Source organism: Cyprinus carpio, chromosome A25, assembly GCF_018340385.1.
Source record: "Cyprinus carpio isolate SPL01 chromosome A25, ASM1834038v1, whole genome shotgun sequence".
NCBI classification, from domain to species: domain Eukaryota; kingdom Metazoa; phylum Chordata; class Actinopteri; order Cypriniformes; family Cyprinidae; genus Cyprinus; species Cyprinus carpio.
The window spans coordinates 11,369,609-11,381,670 of record NC_056596.1 but is presented as its reverse complement, the minus strand read 5'-3'; the positions used below and the strand labels follow the sequence as shown (position 1 = coordinate 11,381,670).

Below are 12,062 nucleotides of genomic sequence, written 5' to 3'. Positions count from 1 at the left end.
TAGAAATATAGCTTTAAAAACTGTTTTAAAGCTGATAAAAAAAAAAATAGTGAATCATGCAGGCATTTGTTAGCAATTTAAATTAGAAAATTTTATATTATATATATATATATGTATATAATATCATATATAGGCATTGTACATATATATATATAATTCTACTGTAAGTAATAATATGAAATTCAATAAATAAAAAAATAATATTTGAATACAAATTCAATTATATATAAAATTAAATAAAAAAAAAAAATAAATATATATAAAATAATATATAATTTAAATAATTTACATTATTTACTACTTTGAAATGTAATACAAAGTTATACTCCAATCTGCATAACTCTTAGCAGGTGTGTTTTTCTCCATAATTAATGATTCATAATTTAAAAATTATTTACTGTAAAATATTACATATTGTATTTTAAGAATTTGTATATAAAATAATTAATAATTTAACACTTTAATGTGCATGATTGATAACAAAAATAAAAAGAAATATACCTTAAATTAAAAAACATTTCAATATAAATAAATTAAAAACTTAAAATACAATAATATAAATAAAAATAAAAATAAAAATTATAAATATATATATAAATATATATATAAAAAAATTATAAAAATATTTTAATATATATTCTATATATTTCATATGAAATAATTCATAATGTTTACTTGTAAGAAACTATTTAAACAATATTTATATTACTAATTTATACTAAAAAGTATAAATTACTGTAAATTTTAATTTAGTTTCTATTAAATTAAAATATTTGTAATTTAATAAATGAAATTTTTTAATGTCAACTATGTTACAAATATAATATTTTAAAGGATATATCAATTTTAAATTTTGCTTTTTACTTGTAAAAAAAACACCATTTATAATATTAATATTAATGCTATGTATAATATTACTTTATAATTAATAGTGAAAATGTATTATAACTAATAATATAAGTTGTTATCTACCATATTTGGAGTTGTTTTGTTACATTGTTTTACAGTGTACACATGATCTGGAGTGTATTTATCTGAAGAGTGGACAGTTTCAGTGATGTCATAGGACCAGTTACAGATCTGCTGGTAAAACTGGGCCCTTCAAGTGCACTGCCAACCACACGCTCTTATTTTAGTAAGCTCCCAGAACAGATAAAAGCCAGCATGTTGACAATTACTGTTTCAATTACTTTATCAATCTCCATAGACGACACACACTCACAGCCGTTATCTGCCCGACAACAGAAACCCAGCCGCAGGGCCTCTCTGGCGCATTTCTTTGGAAGTCTTACTAATTTAATTAAAGGGAAATTAGGTCTCAAAGAGGAGCTCTGCAGATTGCAACACCCACAGGGGAATGAAGTCAGAATGAAGTTTGTTTAATGGTGTGAGGAGACTGAGTAGGGCTTCACTGAGAACTTTGGTTAAGGAGGCAATCTCGCTTACAAAGGGATGAGAAGAATTTTAAAGGATTCGCTTTTTGCTTCACGTCCGCTGCCTGCTGTGGAAGGATAAATTGGGCAGTAGTCAAGAGCATTTCAAAAACAAACTGTAACAGCAAGTTCCTCTGTAGCGAGAAATATGCAAGCTTGAAAACTGCCCGGGTAATTTTCTCACTGATGAAAAATTGGAAAAGGGCTCCTTCATGCCTCACTTGCATTCTGGAACAGTTCTCCCTCACGGCTCGGTCCAAGTGCTCTTTGAACACTTTCTGCTGAGGCTGTCAGAACCACTCGAGCCGGGCTGTATTGAGGTGTGTTCAGCCGTGATCTGCACTTGTAAAACATTTGTGAGGGTCAAAGCATTCAAATGTTTCCAGAGAAAGATAATCACCACACTCAGCCAAGGGTAGAGACAGTCAAAGAAAAGGGAGAGAAAGTGGATCATTTAAGCAAAGTAGAGATGTCTACATTAATGAAAGATGTGCTGAGCATAAATCCAATTTGCACATTTCCCATCGACTAGAAGAAAACTGATGCACTTTAGAGTAAATGATGGAGAAAAATCATTCGCACATTATCATACAAAACTGCTTTCGTAAATCAAAACAACATTTAGCCTAGGAAGAAGCAATTTAGTCAAAGTGGATAATCGACAAATTAAAGCAGGTGACAAAAACAAATTATCACACTACTTTCTTACTTTAATCTTATTTTTTTATTCTAAAACAAGAACAATGAACTAGTATATTTTATATGACGTAAATAATAGATTAAAAAAAAAATTCAGTGACATTTATATCTGATCTATATTCATTTTGTATATGATCTTATTAATGTATTTACAATGTAAAATGATTATTGTAAGCATCAGAAAGTATGTTTTTACATATTTTGTTTCGATGCTAACAACAATCATTGTTAATGGATTTATAATGGCACATTATAATTTTGCTTAATTCATTTTAATATGCGAGACAATGAATCAATCAGCAGAACTGTAGTTTTTTTTTTACCAGCAGCTGAAGTGATATACACTATAATATCATATTTTTCTTAACATTTGTTTTTATTAATATCGTATATATATATATATATCCTGTCATAAATATTATAGATATAAAATATAATAAATTATTATATATTAAATATATTAAAATAATGCAATACACATATATAAAGGTTTGCTGATATTGTTAACTTAATATAGCATTTGTATTAATATTTTATTAATATCATAAATAATAATATATAATTATATATAGTACATAATATAATATAAATAATAGTAAATGTAATGTCATAAGTATTATAAAATAATAAATAAAAATATTTGAATTATATAATTATATATTGCATAAATTATTGATGAATATATATATATATATATATAAAGATTTAATTTATATATACATGTTTCCAGATATTATTTTACATAAATATTTATATTTACAAAATTTATATTTATGTATCTACAAAAAAATTTATATCTATGAAAATGCTTTTGTTTTCATAAATATATATATATATAAAAATTCTTTTTTTTCAAAAATAATTGTAAAATGGGAAAAGGAAGGGGTCTGGGAGCAGATGCGGGCCTCATGTGGATGTAGCGCACTGTTATGAATTATTACGTGTTTCTGCTTCAGAGGAGAACAGACCCGCTGGCTAAACCGAGAAGTCAAAACGTCCTCTGGGACTCCGGGATGCAACACACTATTAATTTTTTTAGGGGTCGTGACTCGTGACAGATAACAGTATGACAATAGACACATATGTGCGCGCAGGCATTTTTACATCATTATGGGGACTTTCCATTGACATCTACTGTTTATATAAAATTAATTATATTTCTAGGGTATACACCAGCCATTTATAGAAAAGTTTAGGCAGGTTTAGATTTTAATTAAGACACTGTTTAATCGTTTTATAAGCTGTTTTCACTGTTAGGGCCGTTGAGGTAATTTTAGATTAGTCATTGTGGGATCATTTGGTCACAATTCATCCAGTCTTCTGGCATCATTTACAAAGTAACTCATTTGTAACATGCTCTAAATTAATTGAAAAATTGCAGACATACAAATATAGGCCATATGAAAGTGAAACCATGACTCTCCTTCAGATTAGTTTTACGTCTTCAGATTGACATCAACACAATCATACGTTACATTTCTCACCTGTAATGTGTCTTCTCCGCTTTAAGTACTCAGCCTTCTAGTGCACAGCACCAAACTTTTTAACATTTCATGTTCAGAGGTTTAGGATCCAAAACAAGTAACTGGCGTCACACAACATTCTCATATAAATGAACTGCATTACACTAGTATACATACATCAAACAGTACTTAATAATGCTGAATTCTCCATAATGGTAGATGTAAACACTTTAAAATGGGAGGTTTATAGAATTATAAGCCTTTTATATTTCAATCCCAATTTCAATGCTTTCTGTATTCTCCTATAGAACAATAGAGACCCCCAGTGGGCAAAATAGAAATTACACTTTTTTTCAACCGCTGTAAATTCAACGATAATTCACAGCACTTTTTCTCATGACGTAGAAAAAACGTAAAGCAGCGGCCATAACATAGAGACTAAATGAGAAATAAATTAACACGATTTTTATCAAAAAAGTTACAAAACGGGTTTCCCTTGTTTCCATGTAAAGACTTGACTGGAGGCTGGCTAGCATCATCAAAAACTCCTAGTTGGAGGAAAATCTTTCCCATATTCAGTTCATATGTTCCCTTGTAAACTCTCTCAGAGCGTCACAGTGGTGAAAGGGGTCAGTCAGGTTGATTGTCCCCCAGTCACCCGCAATATCTCTTTCTGTATCCGGACGTCCTGTGTGTTGATGTTAGCATCTCCTACCTGGCCGTCCTCATACCTGAGGAAAGATAGACAAAACAGACAATTGTAGAACATATCGTGAGCCAAAAGATGCAGAATTTGTAATAAGACAAACGATAAAGCGTAAAAATACTCACACAAAAAAGAAGCGTGTGCAGACGTGATCAGAAATCGGGCAAACCCAAATATTTCCATGTTTCTGTAGATCTTTGGAAGTTATTACTGTTGAGAGAAATACAAAATTACTTAACTTTAAATGAATAGTGCACAAAAAAATGTATACATTTGAATGACATGATTTGCATTTTCAAGTATTATTAGCCCCATACCCTCACACAGAGCAACACAGTTCAGATTCCGACTCTGAAGAAACCTTCACTGTGTGGCTCGACACTGCAAAAGAAAAATGTGATAGAAGATGGCAATTATCTCTCTTTTATGTTGCTGACAAATTAATGAAATGAGTGCAGTCACAAATGCAAACCTCATATTACTCTGCTTATATTGATTCCCATCCGGTGTGACTCGCCTAATCTGATCAGCTACAGATTGCACCTGTAATACATCCACATCAGTCCAATCTCTGCAGATGGAGTTAATACCTGTAAAACAGTGTTGACCCGGTTGTAGTGCTGTACTAATTCCTCTTTAGTAGGCATGTGGTGCTGTCCCTTTCCCATTCCTGCACACAAATACAGTCTACGGTGAAAACCACTACAACAGTGCTACATGGATATAGAAATAAGCACTGCAGTATAACATTAGAAATTATTATAAATGTTTGATCTCCCTGCTTCAGACAAGTTTCCAAAAGTAACCTGGCAGTGTCGATGATACTTGGATATATATATATATATATATATATATATATATATAGATAAAGGCAACTGTTTCTTTTAATATACATTTATTATTCAAATATCATGTTATTAACAAGGCAAGGATTTTTAACATTTTTAATACCTTTGCGAGATGCCTCCTCTATAAAATATAAAGGCAACTGTTTCTTTTAATATACATTTATTGTGTGTGATAAGACAACATGTTGTGTAAATGAATCTATCTATCTATCTATCTATATAGATTCATCTCACAATCTGACCAGAAAATTATTATAAATAAATTATTTATTGTGATTAATTTAATATTGTCTGACCAGTTCTTTTATTCTAAGAAATATTACAAACAATTTATATTTATTGTGATTAATTCATAATCTGACCATTGTTTTAGAAAAAAAATATATAATTTATATTTATTGAGATTAATCTCATAATCTGACCAGATATTTATTCTGAAATAATGTTATTAACAATTTTTATTTATTCTGGTTAATCTCATATTCTCAGACCAGTTTTTTATTCTAAAAATATTATTAACAATTTATGTATATTGTGATTAATCTCATAATCTGATCAGTTTTTAGAAAAAAAAAATATTATAATTTATTTTTATTGTGATTATTCTCAATCTCAGACCAGTATTTATTTATTTTTTATTATAAAATCATTAATATTTATGGTAATTAATCAGACCAATAATATCTGAACAGTTTTTAGATTGAGGAATGAAACTGTGATAATATCAAATTCATGTTGATAAAATAACATGCTGAATTATTGCATTAAACATATTTCATTAATATTTTAATTAACAAATATGTTACAAACATATGTTATATACAAATATACATGTAACAACTATGTTTTTCTTTCTCTTTCATATTTTCTGAGGACCCAGTGGTATTACCATTATACATACCTATGAAAACCATGGTATTTGCCCCAAAATTGGTCTAAAATGTCTAAAACAAGGCACGTTTTTTTTTAAACATTGTACTTTGTAGACAAGCCCAAAAACTCTTACCTGAGTACCCAAATGAGATGCTGGAGATGGGGCTGAGGTAGATGCCCTTCCCATAGGCCGCCCCATGCAGCTTGCGTCAAAGAGAACCAGTGAAGGCAGATTAATGAAGGCCCAATATGCGAAGTAGAAAATCTGTGGGTAACACGCTATAGTTCTTCATTCACTACATTAGGAGTAACTGTGTACCTGCAGTTTTGTGTAGGAGGTGTTTACAGGTCCATTTCGTAGAATAGAGTGCCAGTTTTCAATATGAGAACCACTGAAGACAGAGAGCTAGTGATTAGTCAGTAATCATAAACCAATTATTATGAAATGATCTCATACTAAACTGAAACTCACTCGAACACGCTGCCGTGGAGTTTTCTAGCGGTGCGAAAGCGGGCCTCTTTTGCAGGAACTGATGGGAGGTGTGCATGAACTTCAGCTGCTGTTAGCAAAAATCGTAGGAGTGAGGAAATAAAGGTTTAGTCACACTGTTATTTGAGCGATAATGTGATCAAATGCCCTTACCCTGCTGGAGGCTTGACAATGTGAGACCTGTTGCTGGATATAATCCTGAGAAGAAAAAGAAGATTAAGGGTCATTATGATAACGGGAAAATAATGAAAACCGGAGAATTCCATTAAAGGAAACAGTTTCACTGCACTGCAGCAGAGGATGTGCAAGTGGGTCCAGTTTGTCCATTTCTTTATTTCAATGTAAGGGCCCTGTAAAATATGAGTTAAGTTGTCATGCATTCCCTTAACCAGGACTATTGATTTCCTATAAAAATGTGTAGCTATTGTGAGTAAGTCATAGCGCCACCAACTGGCAACAGAAAGTGGGTCACTTAGAGCAGTATTTGAAGTATTATCACTTCAAACTTGGTCACAATGTTAATATTATATAGATGTAATATAATTCAGATTTTTTTTCTCAGAATTGTTTATATCTTACATATCAGACATTTATGGAAGCTTATTTTCACCACGGAGTAAAAAACAAACATATAATTCAGATTTTTTTTCTCAGAATTGTTTATATCTTACATTTCAGACCTTTTTCTCAGAGCTGTGAGTTTATTTCTTGCGATTGCAAGTTTACATCTCGCATATCAGACTTTGGGGTCATGAGGGTCAACTACAGAGGGGTAAGGGTCAAAGATGATGCTTTAACGGGGAGATTCAAGTGTAGCACGACACATTGCCACCAGCAGGTCCACTACCTGTACAAAAACATCAGCGTATATATATATATATATATTATATAATATATATATATATATAAATATATATATAATACCAATACCAAAAGATCACAAATAGACAATATAAGTCTCTGGTATATCTTCATTTTGTTAAATAAATGTGTGTGTGATACCTCAGCTCCAGTAGCTACATCTTCTGCAGCTCCTGACATGACAAACAGCAGGCTGAACGATACACATACACAAAAGAAACTGAGATGATATTTTTATGGATTTACTAGTGTATTTCAATGGAGTTTTCCGAGAATGTGTTGTACCTTGAGCATAGAGCCATTCTGAAAGACATCATCACAGACCACACAATAATCGTTCAGAGTGGGAATACTCTGCTCTCAGTACTTCATAACCTAGAGGATGAAAAATGGAAAATTAGGAAAGTTGTAATATGGATAAAAGAATGGAGAAAGAGAGGGAGAGATTCATAGTAATATGGAAACTAAATGGATGTAAGAAAGAAACAGTCGATCACAATCCAGTATGCAAATAAATGCAAGAAAGAAGACCAACTGCAATTCATTATGCAAATATTATAAGTGTTTCACACTTTAAACTCCACTGAGGATTACCTGTACGAGGAAGCCGTACTCCAGGGTTGGGATGCTCTTGCAGTGAATAAGAGCTTGTGAGGAGAAGAAGAGCTGAATGAGCTGTCTGGTGGTGATGTGCATGGTGGATCTTGAGCCTGGGACAGCCACACTCTGTTAAAGCAATCATATCAGACATAAACTGCTTAATGATTAATCTATATACAGAATGGTTTCCCCAAACATATTAAACAGCACAACTGTCTTCAAGATTGATAACAATAAAAAATGCATCTTTAGCAGCAAATCAGCACTTTAGAATGATTTCTGAAGGATTAAGTGACATTGAAGGAGTAATGCTGCTGAAAATTCAGCTTTGCATCACAGGGATAAACTACACTTTAAAATATATTCAAATAGAAAACAGTTATTTCACATTTTATTAATATTTCATGATATTACTGGTTTTGATTAAAAACATGCAGCATTAATGAACATAAAAGACTTATTTTAAAAACATCACAAATTGTTACCGACCCCATACATGTAAATAATACATAAAGATGTTATTATAATATATAGGCATGTTCAAACGCACCTTTTTCAGTTGGACTAGAGGTGTGCAGTTCTTCTTTGGTGCAGGACATGGAGCGGTGAATGGACACAGACTGATCATGTGCATTTGTTCTTTTAGTTTTAGTTTGCAATATTGTTACATTTCGGTTCAGCGGTTTGAGGTTAACCTCACAAGAATGTAATACAGGTGCATTTCAATAAATTACTGGAAAAGTTAATTTATTTCAGTTTCAATCAAAATTGTGAAACTCGAAATTTGGTGAAAAAAAGATTTATTAATTCTTTGGTTCTTTTAATTGTGATGATTTTGGCTCACATTTAACAAAAACCAACCAATTCACATCTCAACAAATTAGAATACTTCATAAGACCAATAATAAAAAAAAAGATTTAGTGAATTGTTGTCCTTCTGGAAAGTATGTTCATTTACTGTACATGAACTCAATACTTGGTAGGGGCTCCTTTTGCTTTAATTACTGCCTCAATTCTGCGTTGCATGGAGGTGATCAGTTTGTGGCACTGCTGAGGTGGTATGGAAGCCCATGTTTCTTTGACAGTGGCCTTCAGCTTAAGACCATTTTTTGGTCTCTTGTTTCTCATTTTCTTCTTGACAATACCCCCAGATTCTCTCTGGGGTTCAGGTCTAGTGAGTTTGCTGGCCAGTCAAGCACATCAACACCATGGTCATTTAACCAACTTTTGGTGCTTTTGGCAGTGTGGACAGGTGCCACATCCTGCTGGAAAATGAAATCAGCATCTTCAAAAAGCTGGTCAGCAGAAGGAAGCATGAAGTGCTCCAAAATTTCTTGGTAAACGGGTGCAGTGACTTTGGTTTTCAAAAAAACACAATGGACCAACACCAGCAGATGACATTGCACCCAAATCATCACAGACTGTGGAAACTTAACACTGGACTTCAAGCAACATGGGCTATGAGCTTCTCCACCCTTCCTCCAGACTCTAGGACCTTGGTTTCCAAATGAAATACAAAACTTGCCCTCATCTGAAGAGGACTTTGGACCACTGGGCAACAGTCCAGTTCTTCTTCTCCTTAGCCCAGGTAAGACGCCTCTGACGTTGTCTGTGGTTCAGGAGTGGCTTAACAAGAGGAATACTACAAATATAGCCAAATTACTTGACACGTCTGTGTGTGGTGGCTCTTGATGCCTTGACCCCAGCCTCAGTCCATTCCTTGTAAAGTTCACTCAAATTCTCGAATCAAATTTTCTTGACAATCCTATTAAGGCTGCAGTTCTCTCGGTTGGTTGTGCATCTTTTTCTTCCACACTTTTTCCTTTTGCTCAACTTTCTGTTAACATGCTTGGATACAGCACTCTGTGAACAGCCAGCTTCTTTGGCAATGAATGTTTGTGTCAATTATTGTCTTCTGGACTGTCAGATCAGCAGTCTTCCCCATGATTGTGTAGCCTAATGAACCAAACAGAGAGACCATTTTGAAAGCTCAGGAAACCTTTGCAGGTGTTTTGAGTTGATTAGCTGATTGGCATGTCACCATATTATAATTTGTTGAGATAGTGAATTGGTGGGTTTTTGTTAAATGTGAGCCAAAACCATCACAGTTAAAAGAAACAAAGACTTAAACTACTTCAGTCTGTGTGCATTGAATTTATTTAATACAAGAGTTTCACAATTTGAGTTGAATTACTGAAATAAATGAAATTTTCCACAACATTCTAATTTATTGAGATGCACCTGTATGTGGTTGATCAGATAAGGCCCGCCATTAAAATTATCAAAATAGTGAAACTGTTAAACTATGTTAACAAACTAAGGTAATTATTGGATAATAAAGTAATCCTGACTCTTCTCTGTTTACTGATGATAATGAATTGTTTGCCATATATTTTTTTGCCATAAATGTTTTTTACAGAGAAAGCTCCATTTTAGGAGCTCAGCCAATTGAAATTAATATTCCGAATGATTATAGTTAATTTGTTATTCATTAAAAGAAGACAGATACTCTATGTTTTGGCAAGAAATCTGAAGCAAGTTCAGGTAATCTGAAAAACTGGAGCCATCTGCTGCTCCTCATGCTAGGGAGCCTCACAAAAACCTACACTAATCCCCTGAAAACCCCACAATGCACTTTGCTAACCCCAATGTATTCTACAATCAGCCGCTGTGGTATGTAGATACACAAAATAAAAAACCTAGATAGACAGATAAAATACAAGAATGAATTAACAAAATGAGATTTGTTTGCTAATTTAGCAAATTAGCTTTAGGTTTAGCATGTGTTTCCAGAAGATTGTTGGGTAATATGCTAACCTGGGCCACGTAGAAGAAATCCTCACCATCGCTGTTGCCATCCGAGTCCTCATCGCTCCAGAATTGCCCACCGATGCTCTGAAAAAGTTGTCACAGGTCAATCACAGCTGATTTCCCCTGTGATGCGCTAATTCATTACCCATCCCCCATTCATTAGACAAAGAATAGCCCTTATCAGTTACTCTGTAATCTACTCAACAGGTTACTGTGTCAGTAGGGCAGCCTACATCTTAGATCATCAGCTTGGTCTGGTTATATTGTCTGTCAAGGCACCTTATTTGCATGCAGTGCAGTGGATAATGGTTAGCATGTGTGATTTTCATACCATGCTGTTCATAGATGCTGCTCTAGTGAGTTTCCTCTGCCACATTCATCCATTCCAGCTAAGTGTGGTTAGGCTAGGCTGGTTTGGGAAGTCAACACATGTTGAACAAAGCTGAAGGAAGGGCTGATTTCATTTTCTGGGGTCCATTAGCAAAATCGTCTCCGTGATAACCTGCGACAACACAATGCAAGAGTGGGCAGTTCATTAAACATCCATTTAGAGTTCATTTGTATTGACTACCCATTTCAATCAAAATACAAATTGAGCAATTTTTAAAACTATTTTTTTTATTAATGTATCTGATGTAGGTTAAATTTCTTGAGCAATTTTTAAAACTATTTTTTTTATTAAATACAGTATTTTTTATACAGATTTAAATGTAATTATTAAATGTGGACATTAAATTTCTGTTCTTTACAGACGTCATTTGTCCTGTAATTATCCTGTACACCTGTTGGATTCTCTGATAATTTCTTTAAACAATAAATGAACAAAAATATGGACTGAATAAAACATAATATGAGCACAAGAATCCATAAAATATTAAACTAGTTCAATTACATTTGTGTTAGTTCTGCACTATAATAGAAAATTCCAGTTTTACCTCTTGAAGACAAGTCACAACACCAGGAAGCATATATATATAAGTGAGTCAGCTGACACAAAGAATCTTAATTAGAAATGTGTACCCCTATTGTCTATATATATATATATATATATATATATTATATATATATATATATATGAAATGTGTACCCCTAATATATATATAAGTGAGTCAGCTGACACAAAGAATCTTAATTAGAAATGTGTACCCCTATTGTCAACACACCACAGCTCCTCCATCCTCATTGCGTGCCGTCGGGGTCATGAGACTTCTCCCTGACAACACACGACAGCTCGGGCATGCTCAGTGCGTGCCGTCGGGGTCATGAGACTGGCAGCTG

The 12,062-nt window shown here is 33.1% G+C and overlaps 1 pseudogene; it reads right to left on the bottom strand.

Annotated features, from left to right (window-relative positions):
* Positions 1 to 3,018: 3,018 nt before the first annotated feature.
* Positions 3,019 to 11,736, bottom strand: LOC109092405 (annotated as a pseudogene).
* Positions 11,737 to 12,062: the final 326 nt, after the last annotated feature.